A 22663-nucleotide genomic window follows, 5' to 3' on the forward strand; every position below is an offset into this window, starting at 1 on the left:
CTGTATGTGATTGGAGCAATGCTGAAAGTTGTCACATTGTAATCCACTTGTAGTCAATTAACCATCCATCAAAATGGCCTCTACATTAGTGAGATATCCCATTACTTGCAACAGCCGCTTAGATCTTAGAAATCTGTATCCAGTGACACAATGGAAGAACAAATAAGAAATAAGAATGCGGAATACAGGGTTAATGGTAGGGTTCTTAGTCAGGTGGAGGAACAGAGGGATCTTGGGGTCTATGTACATAGATCTTTGAAGGTTGCCACTCAGGTGGATAGAGTTTGTAAGAAGGCCTATGGAGTATTATCGTTCATTAGCAGAGGGATTGAATTCAAGAGTCGTGAAGTGATGTTGCAGCTGTACAGGACTTTGGTTAGGCCACATTTGGAGTACTGTGTGCAGTTCTGGTCGCCTCACTTTAGGAAAGATGTGGAAGCTTTGGAGAGGGTGCAGAGAAGATTTACCAGGATGTAGCCTGGAATGGAGAGTAGGTCGTACGAGGATAGGTTGAGAGTTCTCGGCCTTTTCTCGTTGGAACGGCGAAGGATGAGGGGTGACTTGATAGAGGTTTATAAGATGATCAGAGGAATAGATAGAGTAGACGGTCAGAAACTTTTTCCCCGGGTACAACAGAGTGTTACAAGGGGACATAAATTTAAGGTGAAGGGTGGAAGGTATAGGGGAGATGTCAGGGGTGGGTTCTTTACCCAGAGAGTGGTGGGGGCATGGAATGCGCTGCCCGTGGGAGTGGTAGAGTCAGAATCATTGGCGACCTTTAAGCGGCATTTGGATAGGTACATGGATGGGTGCTTAATCTAGGTTAGAAGTTCGGCACAACATCGTGGGCCGAAGGGCCTGTTCTGTGCTGTATTGTTCTATGTTCTATGTTCTAATGGGTGACAAGAATGAACAAGTGGCTACAAGCCTCTTGAGACCTGGATGGTGCTTGAACATTTTCACAGGTCACCCAATGATTAGCTGACTTTAAATACAGTCCAGCTGGGCCATACGAAATTGCCAGGTCAAGGGTAAATATAGGGTAGGTTACTCTTCGGAGGGTTGGTGTGGACTTGTTGGACCAAAGGGGCTGTTTCCATACTGTAGGGAATCTAATCTAATAATTTGCTGGTCACAAAGAATTAACCAGGTATGTTTTCTTGAGCTTCTAACAAAGTAGGAGGTCAGCTTTACTGAACTGTGGAAAAAATTAAAGATTACAAAAATAGAATGCATGGACTGAAAACCACACATTTGATTAAAAGTCTAAATATTTGAATTTATTCAAAATGTCAAGTCATAAAAAGAATGAAAGAATCACTTCACAGATTATTTCTGGACTTAGTCCAGCTGTGGAATTCACAAGGTAAGAAGGGCCACACTCTCTCAGAATTGCAAAGGACCCACTCTGTACTACATCCTCAGGAGAATTCATACTCTCAACAAACAGTATTTCAATTCCATCTCAAACATCAAAAACTGTAAGTACAACAAACTTTTATCCACCCACCTCCATAGCCAGCGCTCCTCAAACATTCCAGAAGATTCCCCTGGCCTCGGAACCTATTCCACCATTAGCCATGCGGCTGATGCAGCTACCACCCCCACGCTGATTGATGGTGTCACTTCCACCCCCGTCATGGCCACTCCCACAACCACTTCCACCCCTCACAATTCCTCATGCATCACACCTGACATCACTTCTGCCCTTCACATCATCGCTGATGCCACACGCTCAGTGACTTCCGCCACCCCTACTGCCATGGTCACCACCACTTCCGCCCCCACCAGCGCCACACACTTGCATTCGGCTGACATGCCCCCCACAGACCCCACTGTCACTATCCCCACCCCCCAGAACCCCAAGGGGAACACTACCCCTGCTCATGACTCCACCCCCATTCCCCCCACCATCACACTCACTCCAGGTACTGGTTCCGCCCCCACTCCCAGCTCCACACTCACACCAGATCCCAGCTCCCAGCCCTGCCGAGTTTTCACCATCCCCCCAGACCTCCCACTCACTGAGGACGAACGATCAGTCCTCAGCAAAGGACTCACCTTCATCCCCCTCCGTCCACGCATCAATGAATTTAATACACGCCGTGACATCGAACACTTCTTCCATCGCCTCCGCCTCCGAGCTTACTTTCACAATCAGGATTCCCGCCCACCTTCCGAGGACCCCTTCACCCACCTCCAACACACTACATCCACCTGGACACCCTGCGCTGGCCTATTACCTGCCCTCGACCTCTTCATTTCCAACTGCAGCCGGGACATTAACCACCTCAATCTGTCTACCTCCCTCCTCCACTCCAACCTCTCACCCTCACAACGCGCAGCCCTCCAATCCCTCTGCTCCAATCCCAACCTCACCATCAAGCCAGCGGATAAAGGGGGCGCAGTGGTAGTCTGGTGCACTGACCTCTACACCGCTGAAGCCAAATGTCAACTCGAGGACACCTCTTCCTACTGCCCCCTCGACCATGACCCCACCCCCAATCACCAAACCATCATCTCCCAGACCATACAGAACCTCATCACCTCAGGAGATCTCCCACCCACAGCTTCCAACCTCATAGTCCGGGAACCCCGCACTGCCTGGTTCTACCTCCTTCCCAAGATCCACAAGCCTGACCACCCTGGCCGACCCATTGTCTCAGCATGCTCCTGCCCCACTGAACTCATCTCGACCTACCTCGACACTGTCCTATCCCCCCTAGTCCAGGAGCTCCACACATACGTTCGAGACACCACCCACGCCCTCCACCTCCTCCAAGACTTCCGTTTCCCTGGCCCCCAACGCCTCATCTTCACCATGGATATCCAATCCCTCTACACCTCCATCTGCCATGACCAGGGCCTCCAAGCCCTCCGTTTTTTCCTCTCCAGATGTCCCCAACAGTACCCTTCCACCGACACTCTCATTTGTTTGGCTGAACTGGTCCTCACCCTTAACAATTTCTCCTTTGAATCCTCCCACTTCCTCCAGACCAAAGGGGTAGCCATGGGCACACGTATGGGCCCCAGCTATGCCTGTCTCTTTGTTGGCTACGTAGAGCAGTTGATCTTCCGTAATTACACCGGCGCCACTCCCCACCTCTTCCTCCGCTACATTGATGACTGCATTGGCGCCACCTCGTGCTCCCGTGAGGAGGTTGAGCAATTCATCAACTTCACCAACACATTCCACCCTGACCTTAAATATACCTGGACCATCTCTGACACCTCCCTCCCCTTCCTGGACCTCTCCATCTCCATTAATGACGACCGACTTGACACCGACATTTTTACAAACCCACCGACTCCCACAGCTACCTGGATTACACCTCTTCCCATCCTACCTCTTGTAAAAATGCCATCCCGTATTCCCAATTCCTCGGCCTCCACTGGATCTGCTCCCAGGAGGACCAGTTCCACCACAGAACACACCAGATGGCCTCCTTCTTTAGAGACTGCAATTTCCCTTCCCACGTGGTTAAAGATGCCCTCCAACGCATCTCGTCTACATCCCGCACCTCCGCCCTTAGACAGAACGCCCCTGGTGCTCACCTTCCACCCTACCAACTTTTGCATAAACCAAATCATCCGCCGACATTTCCGCCAACTCCAAACAGACCCCACTACCAGGAATATATTTCCCTCCCCACCCCTTTCCGCCTTCTGCAAAGACCATTCCCTCCGCGACTACCTGGTCAGGTCCACGCCCCCAAACAACCCACCCTCCAATCCTGGCACTTTCCCCTGCCACCGCAGGAACTGTAAAACCTGCGCCCACACCTCCTCCCTCACCTCTATCCAAGGCCCTAAAGGAGCCTTCCACATCCATCAAAGTTTTACTTGCACATCCATTAATATCATTTATTGTATCCGTTGCTCCCAATGCGGTCACCTCTACATTGGGGAGACTGGGCGCCTCCGAGTAGAGCGCTTTAGGGAACATCTCCGGGACACCTGCACCAATCAACCACACCGCCCCGTGGCCCAACATTTCAACTCCCCTTCTCACTCTGCCGAGGATATGAAGGTCCTGGGCCTCCTTCACCGCTGCTCCCTCACCACCAGACGCCTGGAGGAAGAACGCCTCCTCTTCCGCCTCGGAACACTTCAACCCCAGGGCATCATTGTGGACTTCAACAGTTTCCTCATTTCCCCTTCCTCCACCTCATCCTAGTTCTAAACTTCCAGCTCAGTAACTGTCCCCATAACTTGTACGGACTTGTCCTACCTGCCTATCTCCTTTTCCACCTATCCACTCCACCCTCTCCTCCCTGACCTATCACCTTCATCCCCTCCCCCACTCACCCATTGTACTCTATGCTACTTTCTCCCCATCCCCACCCTCCTCTAGCTTATCTCTCCACGCTTCAGGCTCACTGCCTTTATTCCTGATGAAGGGCTTTTGCCCGAAATGTCGATTTCAAAGCTACTTGGATGCTGCCTGAACTGCTGTGCTCTTCCAGCACCACTAATCCAGAATGTGGAATTCACAACTTTGGTCCTCAGTTGATGAGTTGTTTTAAGATGTTCCCTTTTTCTCATTTTGAAGATTTTGTATAAATTCAAAGGCATTTCCTGTAGAACACCCTGTCTGCTTTTGGGGATGTGGAGATAATTCAAAATTCAGCAAACTCAAAGCTAACCTATTATATTGAGAAAGAATAAAAAGCCATTTGTCCTCACTCCTGTTGTCCTAGTCCAACTTCAAGTATACACACAAAGCTTGATCGGCAACTTGATTCTGTTGCATATTCCAAAAGGCATTTATTAGTTTATATCTGCACAGCTTATCTAAGCCAAGGTTTCATGGCCTGAGCTAATTAGATATTAATACTTTGGTTTCCATCTTTGAATTTTGAGTGCTTGTCTCAAAGCTTTCTAATAGTGCAGGAATTGGTCTTTCACATTCATCATTGGATGAATGTTCTCTGTTTGTTCTTCATAAAGCCAGTGCCGACTTAAAGTGAAATGTGTCACTATGCAGTGATGCAAATTCCATCATTTCATTGTCAGCCAGTGTTCTTTGAGTGAAATGCCCTTTTCCCAGCTGAATTTGCATTTTTAGAAGACCAGTATGTGAACTCAGCCAATTCTGTTTTTTTTTGTCAAATAGATGCAGTCAGGTTAGTTAAATGACTGGAACCTGATACAGAATAGTGCCACAGGACATGCATAATCCTGGCACCAGTTGTAATAGTTCATGGAAGACTACCTCCTGACCTTATCCCATGCCTGATGCAAAATATTGCCCCTCAAGATATATAACCAATTGCCCAACTCAAACAAAAGGATAATTGGGGTCCTTCTTGGATCATGGCAAGTTACCTTCCACAACCTCTAACACAATATTTGGTGAGCTGCTGTTGTTTACAAAAATAGCATGCAGATGGAAGAATGTTTGATTCCTCCAAACATTTCCATAAGTAAAATCATCATTGAAATGCGTAAAGCAAAAGGGAAAGAATTCTGTACAGCAACCAAGAGTCTGAGATCCAAGCAAAATCAAATTGATATCAGCGACATACGGAATACTATATGTTGTGCTTATAGGAAATTTTTCAATGAGTGTTTTATATAGAAAGAAAGAACTTGCATTTGTGTAGTAACCTAACTCATCCTCAGGCCCTGTTAAAGTGCTTTACAACCAATTGATGATCTTAAAATGCAGTCACTGTAATTAGAAAAATATTACTTCTTTGTATGCAAACTTAAATTACAAGAGTAAAACTCAATAAGTACATATGAACTTAAGACAGAGGAAGAGCAGTAGGCTATTCAGCCCCTCAAGCCTACCCCACCATTCAACAAAATCATGGCTGATCTGCCCCAGACCTCAGCTCCTTTCTCATGCCACCAGAGCAAAGCCATAAACACAATGATATTTCACATGTGTATCTCCCTCCTTTTTCAGGGAACTAGTCTCCTAAACCTTCAGGAGTACAGTTCCAAACATTCATGCGAATTTTGAGAACTCAAGATTAAAATATCTGATTGCATCCTTTTGGTATATTTTATAATACTGTGCTGTTATGTAAACAAATTGCATATTTCAAAGTTATAGAGTGAATTTATCAAGTTATTCTGTCTTGTGTCTTTTAAAGCTTTCATGTTTTTAAAATTAATGATCTTAAAAGAATATGCTTAGATTTACTTTTACTTTGCTTGATGCATGGCTTTTCCAAACTGATTTCAGACCACATAGTATGAGTTTTTACTGCATATTTAATTTTCCAGGATGTACTGGTGCTCTATTGATGGGAGATTTTCCTTTTGTTTTTTGTAATTTCTGTCCTGTCACATTGTACCAAATAGCTTTGAAAAATAATTGGGAAAGTTTCAAAAATCTTTGTTATTTTAAAATCATTCTTGCGTCTGAAAGGGGGAAATGTTGGCTGGCATCATGATGCTATACAGGTTTACATTGTTAAAAATCACAAAACACCAGGTTAAAGTCCAACAGGTTTAATTGGAAGCACACTAACTTTCAAGCTCCTTCAAACGATGCTCCGAAAGCTAGTGTTTTTCTTGTTAGAGGATCATTTTATTTCTTAGTTGTCCTTCATGATTCCTGAAGAAGGGCTTATGCCCGAAACACGATTCTCCTGTTCCTTTGATGCTGCCTGACTTGTTGCGCTTTTCCAGCAACACATTTTTAAGCTCTGATCTCCAGCATCTGCAGTCCTCACTTTCTCCTCCTTCATGGTAAATGCCATTGTTGCTAAATTTATCAGCGGACCCATCTCTTTATCTTTACGGACTTCAATCACTTGAATTTCTTTGCAGAAGAATTTTCCTTGTTAACTCAGGTAGTTATCCCATAATAGTATCTAGGAAATCTTGTTACTCTTGAACATCCATCATGGAAGATGGCTGCTCTGTGGAAACAAGTAGTTTACTCCTCACATCATCCTGGATTTCCAGATCAACCATTTTCTGTATTCTGTATAAATGGGCATTAGTCTGGTTTCCATGAAGTCCTATGCAGGTCATTTCCAGTTGTTGAAGTGAATCTTTACACTGAATTTCCTGCTTTTTCTGGATTGAAGCAGATTACTTCAAACTAATGAGTATGCTGGACACCTTCATTCACCCTCTGTGCTAGGTTTACTGGTGAACAGGACATTTTCACATCGACAGTGTGATACTGGTGGATTGGCTGCTTACTTAGCGTTATTGCTGCAACTGTAACTGATAATACTTCTTTGAAAAGCACAGGATTAAATTGTTGTCCATGAGCTTGTATCAATTCATTATCTGGCGACAAAGTCAAATCTGCTGTATCAAGTTGTTCACTGCTGTTGTGCTGTGTGAACAATTTCATTAGAGATATAATTATGAACTCAATTGAGATGTACATCTTATTTTTGTTCTCAATCATTGCTTCTTTTGGCTTTTTGTGTTTTGATCTGTCTTCAGTGATGTTGGGAATAAAAACCATCTCTGCAGCTCCTTTAAAGTCTGAAACATTTTTCCTGTCAGCCCTATAAATCAAAATTATTATACCAATATGTCGAATCTCAATAGATTTTTTTTTCATTTTTGGGCCCTGTGATGGGACTAGAAGGTCCAATGAAATAATATTTAATCGTAGAGTCATAGAGTCATGGAGGAGTACAGCACGAAATAGACCTATCACAATACTCGTCCATGCTGACCAGATATCCCAAACTAATCTAGTCCCATCTGCCAGCATCTGGCCTATATCCCTCTCAACCCTTCCTATTCACATACCCATCCAGATGCCTTTTAAATGTTGCAATTGGACTAGCCTCCATCACTTCCTCTGGCAGATCATTCCATACATGTACCACCCTCTGGGTGAAAAGGTTGCCCTTTAGGTCTCTTTTATATCTTTCCTCTCTCACCCTAAACCTATGTCCTCTGGTTCTGGACTCCCCCACCCCAGGGAAAAGACATAGAACATAGAACATAGAACAATATAGCTCAGAACAGGCCCTTCGGCCCATGATGTTGTGCTGAACATTTGTCCTAGCTTAAGCACCTATCCATGAACCTATCCAATTGTCGCTTAAAGGTCACCAATGATTCTGACTCTGCCATTCCCACAGGCAGCGCATTCCATGCCCCCACCACTCTCTGGGTAAAGAACCTACCCCTGACATCCCCCCCCCCCTATATTTTCCACCCTTCACCTTAAATTTATGTCCCCTTGTAACACTCTGTTGTACCCGGGGAAAAAGTCTCTGACTGTCTACTCTATCTATTCCCCTGATCATCTTATAAACCTCTATCATGTCACCCCTCATCCTTCGCCATTCCAATGAGAAAAGGCTTAGCACTCTCAACCTATCCTCGTACGACCTATTCTCCATTCCAGGCAACATCCTGATAAGTCTCCTCTGCACCCTCTCCAAAGCTTCCACATCTTTCCTAAAATGAGGCGACCAGAACTGCACACAGTACTCCAAATGTGGCCTTACCAAGGTCGTATACAGCTGCAACATCACCTCACGACTCTTGAATTCAATCCCTTTGCTAATGAACGCTAATACACCATAGGCCTTCTTACAAGCTCTATCCACCTGAGTGGCAACTTTCAAAGATCTATGAACATAGACCCCAAGATCCCTCTGCTCCTCCACCTTACTAAGAACCCTACCGTTAACCCTGTATTCCGCATTCTTATTTATCCTTCCAAAATGGACAACCTCACACTTGACAGGGTTTGAACCCCATCTGCCACTCCTCAGCCCAGCTCTACATCATATCTAAGTCCATTTGCAGCCGACAACAGCCCTCCTCACTATCCACAACTCCACCAATCTTCGAATCATCTGCAAATTTACTGACCCACCCTTCGACTTCCTCTTCCAAGTCATAAATAAAAATTACAAACAGCAGAGGACCCAGAACTGATCCCTGCGAAACTCCAATTGTAACTAGGCTCCAGGCTGAATATTTACCATCTACCACCACTCTCTGACTTCAACCAGTTAGCCAATTCTCTATCCAACTGGCCAAACTTCCCACTATCCCATCCATCCTGACTTTCCGCATAAGCCTACCATGGGGAACCTTATCAAATGCCTTACTAAAATCCACGTGCACTACATCCACTGCTCTACCCTCATCCACATGCTCAGTCACCTCCTCAAAGAATTCAATAAGACTTGTAAGGCAAGATCTACCCCTCACAAATCCGTGCTGGCTGTCCCTAATCAAGCAGTGTCTTTCCAGATACTCATAAATCTTATCCCTCAGTACCCTTTCCATTACTTTGCCTACCACTTAAGTAAAACTAACTGGCCTGTAATTCCCGGGGTTATCCCTATTCCCTTTTTTGAACAGGGGCACAACATTCGCCACTCTCCAGTCCCCTGGCACCACCCCCATTGACAGTGAAGACGAAAAGATCATTGCCAACGGTTCTGCAATTTCCTCTCTTGCTTCCCGCATAATCCTAGGATATATCCCGTCAGGCCCAGGGGACTTGTCTATCCTCAAGTTTTTCAAAATGCCCAACACATCTTCCTTCCTAACAATCTCCTCTAGCTTACCAGTCTGTTTCATACTCTCCTCTTCAACAATACGGTCCCTCTCATTTGTAAATACTGAAGAAAAGTACTCATTCAAGACCTCTCCTATCTCTTCCGACTCAATACACAGTCTCCCACTACTGTCCTTGATCGGACCTACACTCATTCTCATCATTCTCATGTTTCTCACATACACATAAAAGGCCTTGGGGTTATCCTTGATCCTACCCGCCAAAGAATTTTCATGTCCTCTCTTAGCTCTCCTAATCCCTTTCTTCAGGTCCCTTCTGGCTATCCTGTATCCCTCCACTGCTCTGTCTGAACCTTGTTTCCTCAACCTTATGTAAGCCTCCTTCTTCCTCCTTACAAGACATTCAACCTCCCTCGTCAACCAAGGTTCCCTCACACGACCATCTCTTTCCTGCCTGACAGGTACATACATATCAAGGACACGTCATATCTGTTCATTGAAAAAGTTCCACATTTCAGCGACATCCTTCCCTGACAGCCTATGCTCCCAATTTATGCTCCTCAGATCCTGTCTTGCAGCATTGTATTTACCCTTCCCCCCAGTTGTAAAACCTGCCCTGTTGCACACACCTATCTCTCTCCATAACCAAGGTGAAAGTCACAGAATTGTGGTCACCATCACCAAAATGCTCACCCACTAACAAGGCCATCACTTGTCCCGGTTCATTACCAAGTACCAAATCCAATATGGCCTCTCCTCTGGTCAGACAATCTAAATACTGAGTTAGAAAAGCTTCCTGGACACACTGCACAAACACCTCCCTGTCCAATCTACTTGACCTAAAGAGCTTCCAATCAATATTTGGGAAGTTGAAATCACCCATGACTACTACCCTGTGGCTTCTGCACCTTTCCAAAATCTGTTTCCCAATCTGTTTCTCCACATCTCTGCTGCTATTGGGGGGCCTATAATAAACACCCAACAAGGTGACTGCACCTTTCCTATTTCTGACTTCAGCCCATACTACCTCCAAAGGCAGATCCCCCTCGAACTGCCTTTCTGCAGCCGTTATACCATTTCTAATTGGCAAAGACCTTGTCTATTTACCCTATCCATGCCCCTCACGATTTTATAAACCTCTATAAAGTCACCCATCAGCCTCTGATGCTTCATGGAAAACAGCCCCGCCTATTCAGCCTCTCCCTATAGCTCAAATTCTCCAACCATGGTAACATTCTTGTAAATCTTTTCCGAGCCCATTCAAGTTTCACAACATCCTTTGGATAGGAAAGAGACCAGAATTGCCCGCAATATTCCAAAACTGGCCTGACCAGTGTCCTGTACAGCCGCAACATGACCTCCCAACTCCTGTACTCATCAATTGGATGATGATGATTTGTTCATGAACTAATAGTTCTCTTGGAACTACCTGAACTCTTTCTGCTATCTTAAGGACTTTGAAGTCTAGATGTGTAATCAGACTCAAAAATGAGAAATTTTCATTATGAATCATGCGAGCATCTTCAACTCTCTAATGATCTTTCTGCTGCTGAGTTACTTGTAGTATACCTATATACTTAAGAGTAATGACTCACAATTCAAATCCTCAACCACAATCAACCAGAAACAAGAGTGGGTTGAAAGAGACTGAGTATTGGGAAATGAATGGGTAGAAGAGAGAGAGAAAGCAGGTTAACCATTAGTAGGGGACTAGGTAAGGAGCCACTGACTATACTAAACACTCCAGACACAATCTGCAACTATTGATGCTACATTATTCTCATCTCCTCTCAAATATAAGGAAAGATGAATGGAGAAAACTTGACAGAAACAGATTTGCAGAAGTAAAGAATTATGGTGCAAAAAAATGAATCATTAAAGGAGAAAAAAATCAAATAATGTTGCAAAAACACATGATAGAATTGTGTCTATATTGTTTGATTTAGAATGTTATGGGAAGTTGACTAGCTCATAAGTTAATTATTCCTCTAAATATGAATGAATGTAAGATTACAATATTTCATATAGCATACATTAACAATAAAATTTAGTGCACTGTTAATTTTGCCCTAGATATTTATTCCTGCTGTGTAAGTGTACAACACTCCTACATATTAATGTGCTGTGTTTTTTTGCAATTGCATCAATTGCTATCAGCATTCAGTTTTTCATCAGAACTAACTCTATTACCTATGCTATGCCTTCTCTGTCTTGTGGACATTATCAACCTGTATCTAAAATTGTTTTCTCTGATAATCTTTGAGGAGAAAGTGAGGACTGCAGATGCTGGAGATCAGAGCTGAAAATGTGTTGCTGGAAAAGCGCAGCAGGTCAATCAGCATCCAAGGAGCAGGACAATCGATGTTTCGGGCATAAGCCCTTCTTCAGGAAGCTGGGCTTAAGAAGAAGGGCTTATGCCCGAAATGTCGATTCTCCTGTTCCTTTGATGCTGCCTGACCTGCTGTGCTTTTCCAGCAACACATTTTCTTCTCTGATAATCTATTGATTAAAATATGATAAAAGAACAAAATGTCTGTCTCACAGTTTACAGCAGGAACACAATTTTGATATTCTGCTCGAATGCACAACAAGTTAAAATTTAATATTCATTACACTTAGTGTCCAAATGATGTGACTCAATATCAGCCATTTAACACTCTGCATTAGATTTATTATTTCCATACAGCACAGACAGTACTATATTAATATGCTAATTGATTTTAAACTCTTCAACAAAATATATATTGACATTCCAATTTTGCAGTTATTTTTAAAATACTTAACAAAACATATCTTTCCCAGGTTGCCCACCACCTTGTTTAAATGTTCTTTTTAAAGCAGAATTCATTTCAATATTTGTGTCCTTCCTTGGCACCATTCCATCTGAATATACAATTTCACATAATACAAAGTGATATTAGCTCATTCCTGGAGCAATGCCTGAAATATTGTATTTTTGGATAATGCTTCCCATGTAAATGGATAATACATTACTTCTAGATCAAGATTTGTGATGGCTGGATTCCTAAATGCCAGGAAAATGTACATGCAATAAGTTTCACATTTTCCCATAAAAATACCTTGAAAAAAATCCAATCTGTTTTTCAATGAACAACTCAGAAAGGATCAGCAATCAATTTAACTTTTTCTATAATCATTCATCGGTGTGGATTTGCCACAAAGACAGCATTTATAGACAACTCCTAATTGCTCTTAAGAAGGCATTGCTGAGCCACCTACTTGAATATAACTGACTGACTTTCTGTGCCATTTCAAGGCACTTAACAGCTGGCTACATTTTGTCACATGTTGACAAGCTTTTAACAAGTTTTTGACAAAACCTTGTCATGTCCTTAATCAAAATCTCTAGTAGTCATTTTAGTACTGCATATTTTAAAACAGAACCTGTAATAATTTTAATCATAATTGCTTTTTGTGTACATCAGATAAGAATAGCAGGCTGAAGCATTATTATGTTAAAACAACTTCAGCAGACAGGTGATGCATCATTTTGGCCCAGTTGAGATAAAACAACTTAGAGAGTGGTAGTGGAGAAGCAGAGTATTAACTAACTTCAGAAGCATTTGATGACAGCTCTTTGACATTTTTAAAATTTGGACGTGCAGTTACACCAGCTTTTTCTACATTTGATTTAGCCAACAGACATAATGGACTTCCTGCACGTGAATTCTGAAAAATACTTCGTATTTTTGATTGCATCACAAAAGAAGCATGTAACAAAAATCAACACATATACTAGATGTGAGGTGGGGGTGGCTGCGAGAAGGGGGATGTTGGTGTGAAATGGAATTTAAGAAGCAGCTGTAGATAATAGTATTTATCCAGGATTCTATGGCTTTTCATTTTTGACAAATATAATTTGAAAATGGATATCAAAGGAGTGAAACTGAAGCTGAGTCATGATGTCAAATTTGAGCACATTCATTCTTCATGGGAGGTGATGGCTAGGCCATGTTTATTGGACATTCTTAATTTCTCTAATATGCTGCATTGTGAGGAAGAATGTGAGAGGCTGCATGGAATGATAAAAGGATTGATGGAATGGATAGTTAGAAGGCATGTGTAGTTCAATCTAAAATAAATGAAAGTGTATGTCTTGGAAAAAAGAACAGTAACAAAACATGTGCTGTAAGTGATAAGATTATGAACAGAATGGATGTATTTAGAAGTGATTGAGTTTTATGTATGGAGGCACTAAGTATAAATGCAGTCATAAGAAAAAATGTTATATTTTCAGAACATTATTGGACCATATTTTGTGTATTACATGCACAAAGTTTGTGAGAAGATTTGTAGCTTGGGTGCTCATTGTTGTGGTTCTGTTCGCTGAGCTGGGAATTTGTGTTGCAGACGTTTTGTCCCCTATTTAGGTGACTTCCTTAGTGCTTGGGAGCCTCCTGTGAAGCGCTTCTGTGATGTTTCCTCCGGCATTTATAGTGGTTTGTCTCTGCTGCTTCTGGTTGTCAGTTCCAGCTGTCCGCTGCAGTGATCGGTATGTTGGGTCCAGGTCAATCTGTTTGTTGATAGAATCTGTGGATGAGTGCCTTGCCTCTAGGAATTCACTGGCTGTTCTCTGTTTGGCTTGTCCTATAATAGTAGTGTTGTCCCAGTCGAACAACATGAGTTGGACTGGGACAACACTACTATTATAGGGCAAGTGAAACAGAGAACAACCAGGGAATTCCTAGAGGCATGGCACTCATCCACAGATTCTATCAACAAACACATCGACCTGGACCCAATATACCGGCCACTACAGTGGACAGCTGGAACTGACAACCGGAAGCGGCAGAGACAAACCACTATAAATGCCGGAGGAAACATCACAGAAGCGCTTCACAGGAGGCTCCCAAGCACTGAGGATGTCACCTAGACAGGGGACGAAACGTCTGCAACACAAACTCCCAGCTCGGTGAACAGAACCACAACAGTATTACATGCAATTCTGATCTTTCGTTAAAAAAAGTAACATTGTAGCCATGCAAGTGATACAGTGGGAGAAGGTGTAAGAGAAGATGGCACGGCAGCCAGGCATGATTCAGTCAGGAAAAAGGTTGCTGATCGGTTTATGGAATTGTGACTAGTTGTAGACGCCAAAAGTCATCTGCCTGATAACAGTTCTCTGGCTCCTAGATAGTTGAATGGTTTGTACACATGAACAAGACAGTAAGAAGTTTTTAGATCTCTGGAAGGGGAATGACGTCCCTCTCTCTCTCACACACACACTCTCTCTCCCCACTCCCTGAACTGTTTTTCTACCATTCTTTTCTCCCCCTGACTAAGACCAATATTCTTCTGTTTGTCTATGTCTATGTGTATATAAAGGTAGGGTGGGTTTAGGAGGAGTCTAGAGTTCAAGCTAGTAACGATCATATGCATAGAATTACTGAGATCACTTAACCCCCCATAGAGAAGGGCCCTTGTGGCACAGTGGTAGTGCCCCTATCTCTGAGCCAGGAGATCTAGATGTATGTTTCACCTACTCAAAAGGTGTGTAATAATATCTTTGAGTAGGGTGATTAAAAATATCTAGGAGGAGTAAATGTGTCACAGGGCTAAGGGCTTTGTGCTGAAGGGGCTGCTCATAACCTCTATACAGACCATCAAACAATTAGGAGGGTTGCATGTTCCTCCCATTCCCCTATTTCTTCCACATTGATTGTTCCATCTATTCTTCTTGCATTTTGTTTTCAAATTAGAAATGAAATCACATTTTAACATCTTTCCAAATGTTCTTCACGTATGCTGTTAACTTGCTTCTCTGCCCTCACAGTATCTCCAAACATTTCCTTGGGAATCAGGGCTTAGTTTTGCATAACTAAGTTAAAGCACAATTGATGATTCATAATTGAATTTTCACAGACTCTGAGTTCTTGATCCAGCTGGATAAGTAGTTTGTATCTGAATGCCTAAGGTCTGGTGGAATTTGTTGCATACACAGCTCCAATGTTTAGCTTCAGGTGATGAGGACAGTTGATGACTGCCTGCCATCATTTCAAAAAACCCTTGCACGATTAAAAGGAAAGCAGCAGAAGGTCAATATTGCAATGGGTTTTATATATTTTCTGTGCAGTACAAAGTTGAATTTCTCGATGCAACCTCTTGTGCCACAGGGCAGAATGGTGGCTGGGGATGACTTGGCGGCTCAATGGTTAGCATTTCTACCTCACAGTGCCAGGGACCCGGGTTCAAATCTATCCTTGGCCTGTGTGGAGCTTGCGCATTCTCTCTGTGTCTGTGTGGATTTCCTCCTGGTGTTCTGGTTTCCTCCCACTGTCCAAAGATATGCAGTTTAGCTGGATTAACCATGGGAAATGCGGGGTTTCAAAGATATGGTGGAAGGCAGGGTCTAGCTGGGATGTTGTTCGGAGGGTCAATATAGACTCAATGAGCTGAATAGCCTGTTTTTATACTGTAGGGAATCTACGATTGTGCCAGATGTGCAACCCGACACAATATTGGTTCAAACTCTTGATAGATAATTCAGATGATTGAACTGAAACTAACGTAGCCTCAACAAAATACATTGATAAGGATCCAACATTGAGGTCCCCTTCAGGAGACTGGCGTGCATCAGAACCATCACTGTCGCAAGCCTGTCTGGCAAATTGAGATTCAGCAAACAGTCATCACCAGCAGCACCTGTCATGGTAGAGATTTTAGACTTCTAGACTGCTTTGGGATCATTCTGTTTATGTTGACTAGTATTTTTGATAAAATAATTTGGAAGGCAGAGTTTGTGGGGGTGTAGACTGCAGTTATTTTTAATTGTTGGATAGGGGACACACTGCTGGGTTTTTCCTCGAGGCCTGTAAGATGGATGAGCTGCACCAAGGAAAGCAGCAAGAATGAGCACAAGGCAAGGATGCTAAAGGTGCTCCAACACGAGGATCGTCAGGGGCACAGTCACCTACTTCTGCCACCTTCTGGAGTAAGAACTGACCTGCAACATGAGGGCATGCAAGTTCACTGCCTGTGCCAATGATTGCCGCTTAGGCTAACTTTTTATACCTCTGGTTTCTTTTTTGGTGATGACATATGAAGTAATCAATCAGTTCTTGCACAGTGATCTGGCAATCACTCATAATATGACAACAATTCATTTGCTTAAGTTGGCAAACAGGAAGAAGAGTTTAGGAATTAATTGCATTAATGAATTTCAGTAGTGTCAGTCAGTATGGATTTTGTGAACATATCCCTGCATAAGTCTCACACAAGTTTCTCAATACAAAGACCGAAGAAAATTACAGTATAGGATAGGCCCTTCAGCCCTGCAAGCCTGTGCCAATCCAGATCCTCTAACTAAGTTTGTTGCCTATTTTCTAAGGATCTGTATCCCTCTGCTCCCTGCCCTTTCATGTATCTGTCGAGATACATCTTAAATGACACTATCGTGCCCGCCTCTATCACCTCCACTAGCAACGCGTTCCAGACACCCATCTCCCTCTCTGTAAAGAACTTTCCATACATTTCTCTGATACTTTTCCCCTCTCATGAACTCATTACCCCTAGTAATTGACTCCCCAACTCTGGGAAAAAGCCTCTTGCTATCCACCCTTTCTATACCTCGGATGATTTTGTAGACCTCACTCAGGTCCCCCTCACTCCACCTTCATCTTTCTAATCAAAATAATCCTAAGATACTCAACCTCTCTTCATAGCTAGCGCCCTCCATACCAGGCAACATCCTGGTGAACCTCCTCTGCACCCTCTCCAAAACATCCACATACTTTTGGTAATGTGGTGACCAGAATTGTATGCAGTATTCCAAGTGTAGCCAAACCAAAGTTTTATACGTGGCCTGCCAACTCTTGTATTCAATACCTCATCCGATGAAGGAAAGCATGCCACATACCTTCTTGACCACTCTATTGACCTGCATTGCCACCTTCAGGGTACAATGGACCTGAACGCTCTGATCTCTCTGGACATTAATGTTCCGAAGGGCTTTTCCATTTACTGTATAGTTTGCTCTTGAATTGCATCTTCCAACATGCATCACCTCACACTTGCTCAGATTGAACTCCATCTGCCATTTCTTCACCCAACTCTCCAATCTCTCTATATTCTGCTGCATTCTCTGACAGTTCCCTTCACTATTTACTATTCCACCAATCTTAGTGTTATCTACAAACTGTCAGACTACCTATACCTTCTTCTAAACCACTTATGTATGTCACAAACAACAGTGGTCCCAGCATGAATCCCTGTGGAACACCACTGGCCACAGTTCTCCATTTTGAGAAACTCTCTTCCATCACTACTCTCTGTCTCATGTTGTCCAGCCAGTTCACTATCCATCTAGCTATTATACCCTGGGCCCCATGCGATTTCACTTTCTCCAGCCTACCATGAGTAGCCTTATCAATGCCTTACTGAATACTGGATTAGTGGTGCTGGAAGAGCACAGCAGTTCAGGCAGCTGCTTGTTGGATGCTGCCTGAACTGCTGTGCTCTTCCAGCACCACTAATCCAGTATTTGGTTTTCAGCATCTGCAGTCATTGTTTTTACCTTAATGCCTTACTGAAGTCCACTATATGACATCTACAACCCTTCCCTCATCAATCAACTTTGTCACTTCCTCAAAGAATTCTACTAAGTTGGTAAGATATGACCTTCCCTGCACAAAACCATGTTGCCTCTCACTGATAAACCCATTTTCTTCCAAATGTAAATAGATTCTATCCCTCAGTATCTTTTCCAGAAGCTTCCCTAACACTGATGTCAGGCTCACCAGTCTATATTTACCTGGATTATCCCTGCTACCCTTCTTAAACAAGGGGACAATATTAACAATTCTCCAGTCTTCCAGGAACTCACCCATGTTCAAGGATGCTGCAAAGATATGGCCCCAGCTATTTCCCCTCTTGCTTTACGCAGTTTTCTAAGATAGATCCCATCCGGACCTGGGGACTTGTCCACCATAATGCCTTTTAGAATACCCAACCTGTCCTCCCTCTCTATGTTGCCTTGACCTACAGTAATCAAACATCTATCCCTAACCTCATGATCCATCATATCCCTCTCCTTAGTGAATACTGATGCAAAGTACTAGTTAAGAATCTCACCCATTTTCTCTGACTCCATTTAAAGAGCTTCTATTTTTTAAATGTCTGATTAGAGCAGCAAGTCATAAAAGATCATACCTATGTGTTCACTTCATTGGCTCCTGATACCCAATGACAACCATTGTATTCATATCTCTTCAAGGACTTGTTCTCTCTTTTTTTCTCTTAAAAACCTCCTTTAGCTTCTCCTCCATGGACTCTTGCTTTCATTGTCATGCAATAGACATTTAGCAAAATCAAAACACAAAAGACAGTGTCAGAACGGCTGCATAAATAATCATGGAGTGGGAGTGGACAGTCTGGAAAAAAAGTATAAGTGGTGATCCCCAGGGATTAGAATTAGTATCACTGCTCTTTGGAATACTACAGGTCCTAATGTTATGTTGCGTTTGCTTTCCTGAAAATCAGGACTTTAAATAAACAACCCTCCATGATTTTTGACAAGATTTGTAGCTCAGGTGGATGATAAGTATGTAAGATAGCTCGTTGACCTGGAAGGTTTGTTTTCAGATGTTTTATCACCATACTAGGTAACATCATCAGTGAGAGTCTCTGGTGAAACACTGGTGGTATGTCCCATCTCTCTATTATAGGTCTTGGTTTCTTAAGGTGGGTGATGTCACTTCCAGTTCTTTTTTGCAAGGGAAGGTAGATAGGATCTAAATCGATATGCTTATTGATGGAGTTCTGGTTGAATGCCATGCCTCTAAGAATTCTCGTGCATGTCTTCATTTCACCTGTCCTAGGATGTGTGTGTTGCCCCAGACAAAATGATGTCCTTCTTTGTCTGTATGTATAGAAACTAGTGATAGTGGGTCGTGTCTTTTGGTAGCCAGTTGGTGTTCATGTATCCTTCCCTTCAAAAAAAAAGAACCAGAAGTGACATCACCCACCTAAGAAACCGAGACTTAGAAATAGAGAGGCAGGACATATCATCAGCGCTTCACCTGAGACTCTCACTGATTATGTTACCTCCTGTGGTGACAAAATATCTGAAAACAAACCCTTAAGTTCATCATGCTAACTTACATACTTAACTCTCAATGAGTTAAGTTTCAGCAAAAATCGATGTTAGAGTCAGAATTCAATTCCTTTATATATTTTTTGCCTGGAAAATTGTCTAGAATGGACGGCACGGTGGCTCAGTGGTTAGCTCTGCTGCCTCACAGCACCAGGGTCGCAGGTTCGATTCCAGCCTCAGGCGATTGTCTGTGTGGAGTTTTCACATCCTCCCCGTGTCTGCGTGGGTTTCCTTTGGATGCTCCAGTTTCCTCCCACAGTCCAAAGATGTGCAGATCAGGTGAATTGGCCATGCTAAATTGCCCATAATGTTAGGTGCATTAGTCAGACGGGAATGGGACTTGGTGAGTTACTCTTTGGAGGGTTGGTGTGGACTTGTTGGGCTGAAGGGTCTGTTTCCACACTGTAGGGAATCTAAAAAAAAATAACAGTGCAGATGTTGAAATACTGTATTGTAAATATATATCATCCTGCACTGTTGTTGAAATAATTTACAAAGTAAAAAACACATTTTAAAAAAAACCCCCAGTATAATGGAATATTTAAAAAACACATTTGCCTGTATTTTTATAAAGCTTTTACATAAATTGTGGATATAGGTCCTTCAACCCAACGAGTCCACACTGACTCTCCAAAAACATTCCCTACCCTATAAACTTGCATTTCCCATAGCTAATGCAGCTAATCTACACATCCCTGGACAGTATGGGTAATTGGGGGGGCGGCACAGTGGCACAGTGGTTAGCACTGCTACCTCACAGCGCCAGAGACCCGGGTTCAATTCCCGCCTCAGGCGACTGACTGTGTGGAGTTTGCACGTTCTCCCCGTGTCTGCGTGGGTTTCCTCCGGGTGCTCCGGTTTCCTCCCACAGACCAAAGATGTGCAGGTCAGGTGAATTGGCCATGCTAAATTGCCTGTAGTGTTAGGTAAAAGGGGTAAATGTAGGGGTATGGGTGGGTTGGGCTTCGGCGGGGCAGTGTGGACTTGTTGGGCCGAAGGGTCTGTTTCCACACTGTAAGTAATCTAATCTAATTTAGTATGGCCAATCCACCTAACTTACGCATCTTTAAACTGTGGGAGGAAACTGGAATGCCTCGCAGAAACCTACACAGATAGGGGGAGAATGTGCAAACTCCACATAGGCAATCGCCTGAAGCTGGAATCAAGCCCAGGTCCCTGGTACTGTGAGGCAACAGTGTTAACCACTAAGCCAACATGCTGCCCTTATAGATTGAGCAGGCTCCATTTAATGGCAGAGCCCTTGCATCAGCTATATTGGGCCACAAGATGGTGTATGTAATCAGAAGCAGAGGAATAGGAAATGGCTTCAATGGTGAAGGCAGGGTTCTGAAATAAGGGTTGAGAAAGCGTTGGGAAGAGCAAAGCCTGAGAGAGATAATGCAAGTGGGCATCAGACCTTGGGAAGGGAAGCATGTGAAGGGAGGACATAATCCAAGATGAGGAAGGAGAGTAGAGCTGGGTAACTACATTAAACTGGGTCTACAAATGATGTGGAGGTGAGCTGTTAGACTGTGGTAGACAAAGTTAAAAATCACATGACACCAGGTTATAGTCCAACAGATTTATTTGGAAGCACTAGCATTTGGAGCGCTGCTCCTTCACCAGGTAGTTGTGGAGCAGGATCATAAGACAGAATTTATAGCAAAAGATTACAGTATCATGCGACTGAAACGGTATATTGAACAAACGTAGATTGCTAAACCTGTGTGATTTTTAACTAGGTCTACAAATGAAATGCAAGGAAATGGGCCTTAAAATAAAACATTAAAATGAAGTTACACTAAGCAGGACAACTTAATGAAATTTATTGTTTATTAATGACTTGCATTCAGTTCCAGTAGGTGTACTATCAAGTTTGACGGCAACACAATTTCTAAATAATGTAAATAGTAAGAAATAACGGGATATGCTGATTGAATGCAATGAAGTAAACTGGGAGGCTCATATAAGGGGCAACCTTTCTATGCTGTAAATTCAAACTAATTTTATTTCTTTTGATGTTTAACACATTACAAGTGCTGTACAAGATAAAATTTGTTATTGTCCGAGAAAAGAAACCTAAATGTAAAGGCCACAGTTTTCAAACCAAATCTGACCCATACACTCTAAATTTAAACAATTGTCACATTATATATGCTGGTACATTATCAGTCAGGACTTTCAGCTTCTTCTCAATACTTACAGAACCTACAATGACCAGTGATGGATGGGTGTGAATGCTGCTGCTCTCATTAGTGGCAAATGAACAGTCTCAACAAGAATCTTCTAAACACACTTCAAAACTATCCTATGAGCTTGAATCTAATCTACCGCTCCAAATGCTTATCAAAGAACAATCCCACAATAAGAAGCTACATGATGTGCTGCCTCAACAATCATATTATTGCTGAAACTTTAGAAACTACCAGACTGTTAAATCCACTGGTCCGTGGATGATATTTCAGTTCACATGACTGTTCCAAAGGAGATTTTGACCTTGCTTCATTAGTGTTTGGATGAGATCAAGTTTACAATCTGTTACCCTGCCATTGTACACTCCAAATCCATTTCATAATTCAATTGATAGAGCCTCCTCTTTTTCATTAGGTAACATCGAAGCAATGTCAAGCTGTCCTTTCTTTTAATTCTGACCTTACCACATATGCCTGAGGTTATTACAGAGCTATCTGTGTGCCTTCTCAAGCAATAAACACTGTAAACCAATTAAAATGGTCTCACTAACTGTAGGTTTAATGTTAATAACTTGAAATAATTAACTGTTGATTAAAACATTGTAATTTTGCCATCATTACATAAATTCTTCAGTGGATATGCTGTGATGCATCAGCTCCAAGCACATTGGCTCTTTGTGTCTGCTTTGCTAGCCATCACTGACAAAATGTTCAAAACATGATTCAATCTCATTGAATATTATACTGAAAGAACTGATTTTAACCAGCCACAAAAATTAGCAATCGGCAGTTAGAACTCATTGCTGCAGCTTACTTGTTCTGTAAAGGCAAGAATTTACTCAGCTCCCAATTTGAGCCAGCTGGTAGTTGCAGTTATGGATGGGAGTGG

This window comes from Chiloscyllium punctatum, chromosome 25, assembly GCF_047496795.1.
Source record: "Chiloscyllium punctatum isolate Juve2018m chromosome 25, sChiPun1.3, whole genome shotgun sequence".
In the NCBI taxonomy this organism is placed as follows: Eukaryota; Metazoa; Chordata; class Chondrichthyes; order Orectolobiformes; family Hemiscylliidae; genus Chiloscyllium; species Chiloscyllium punctatum.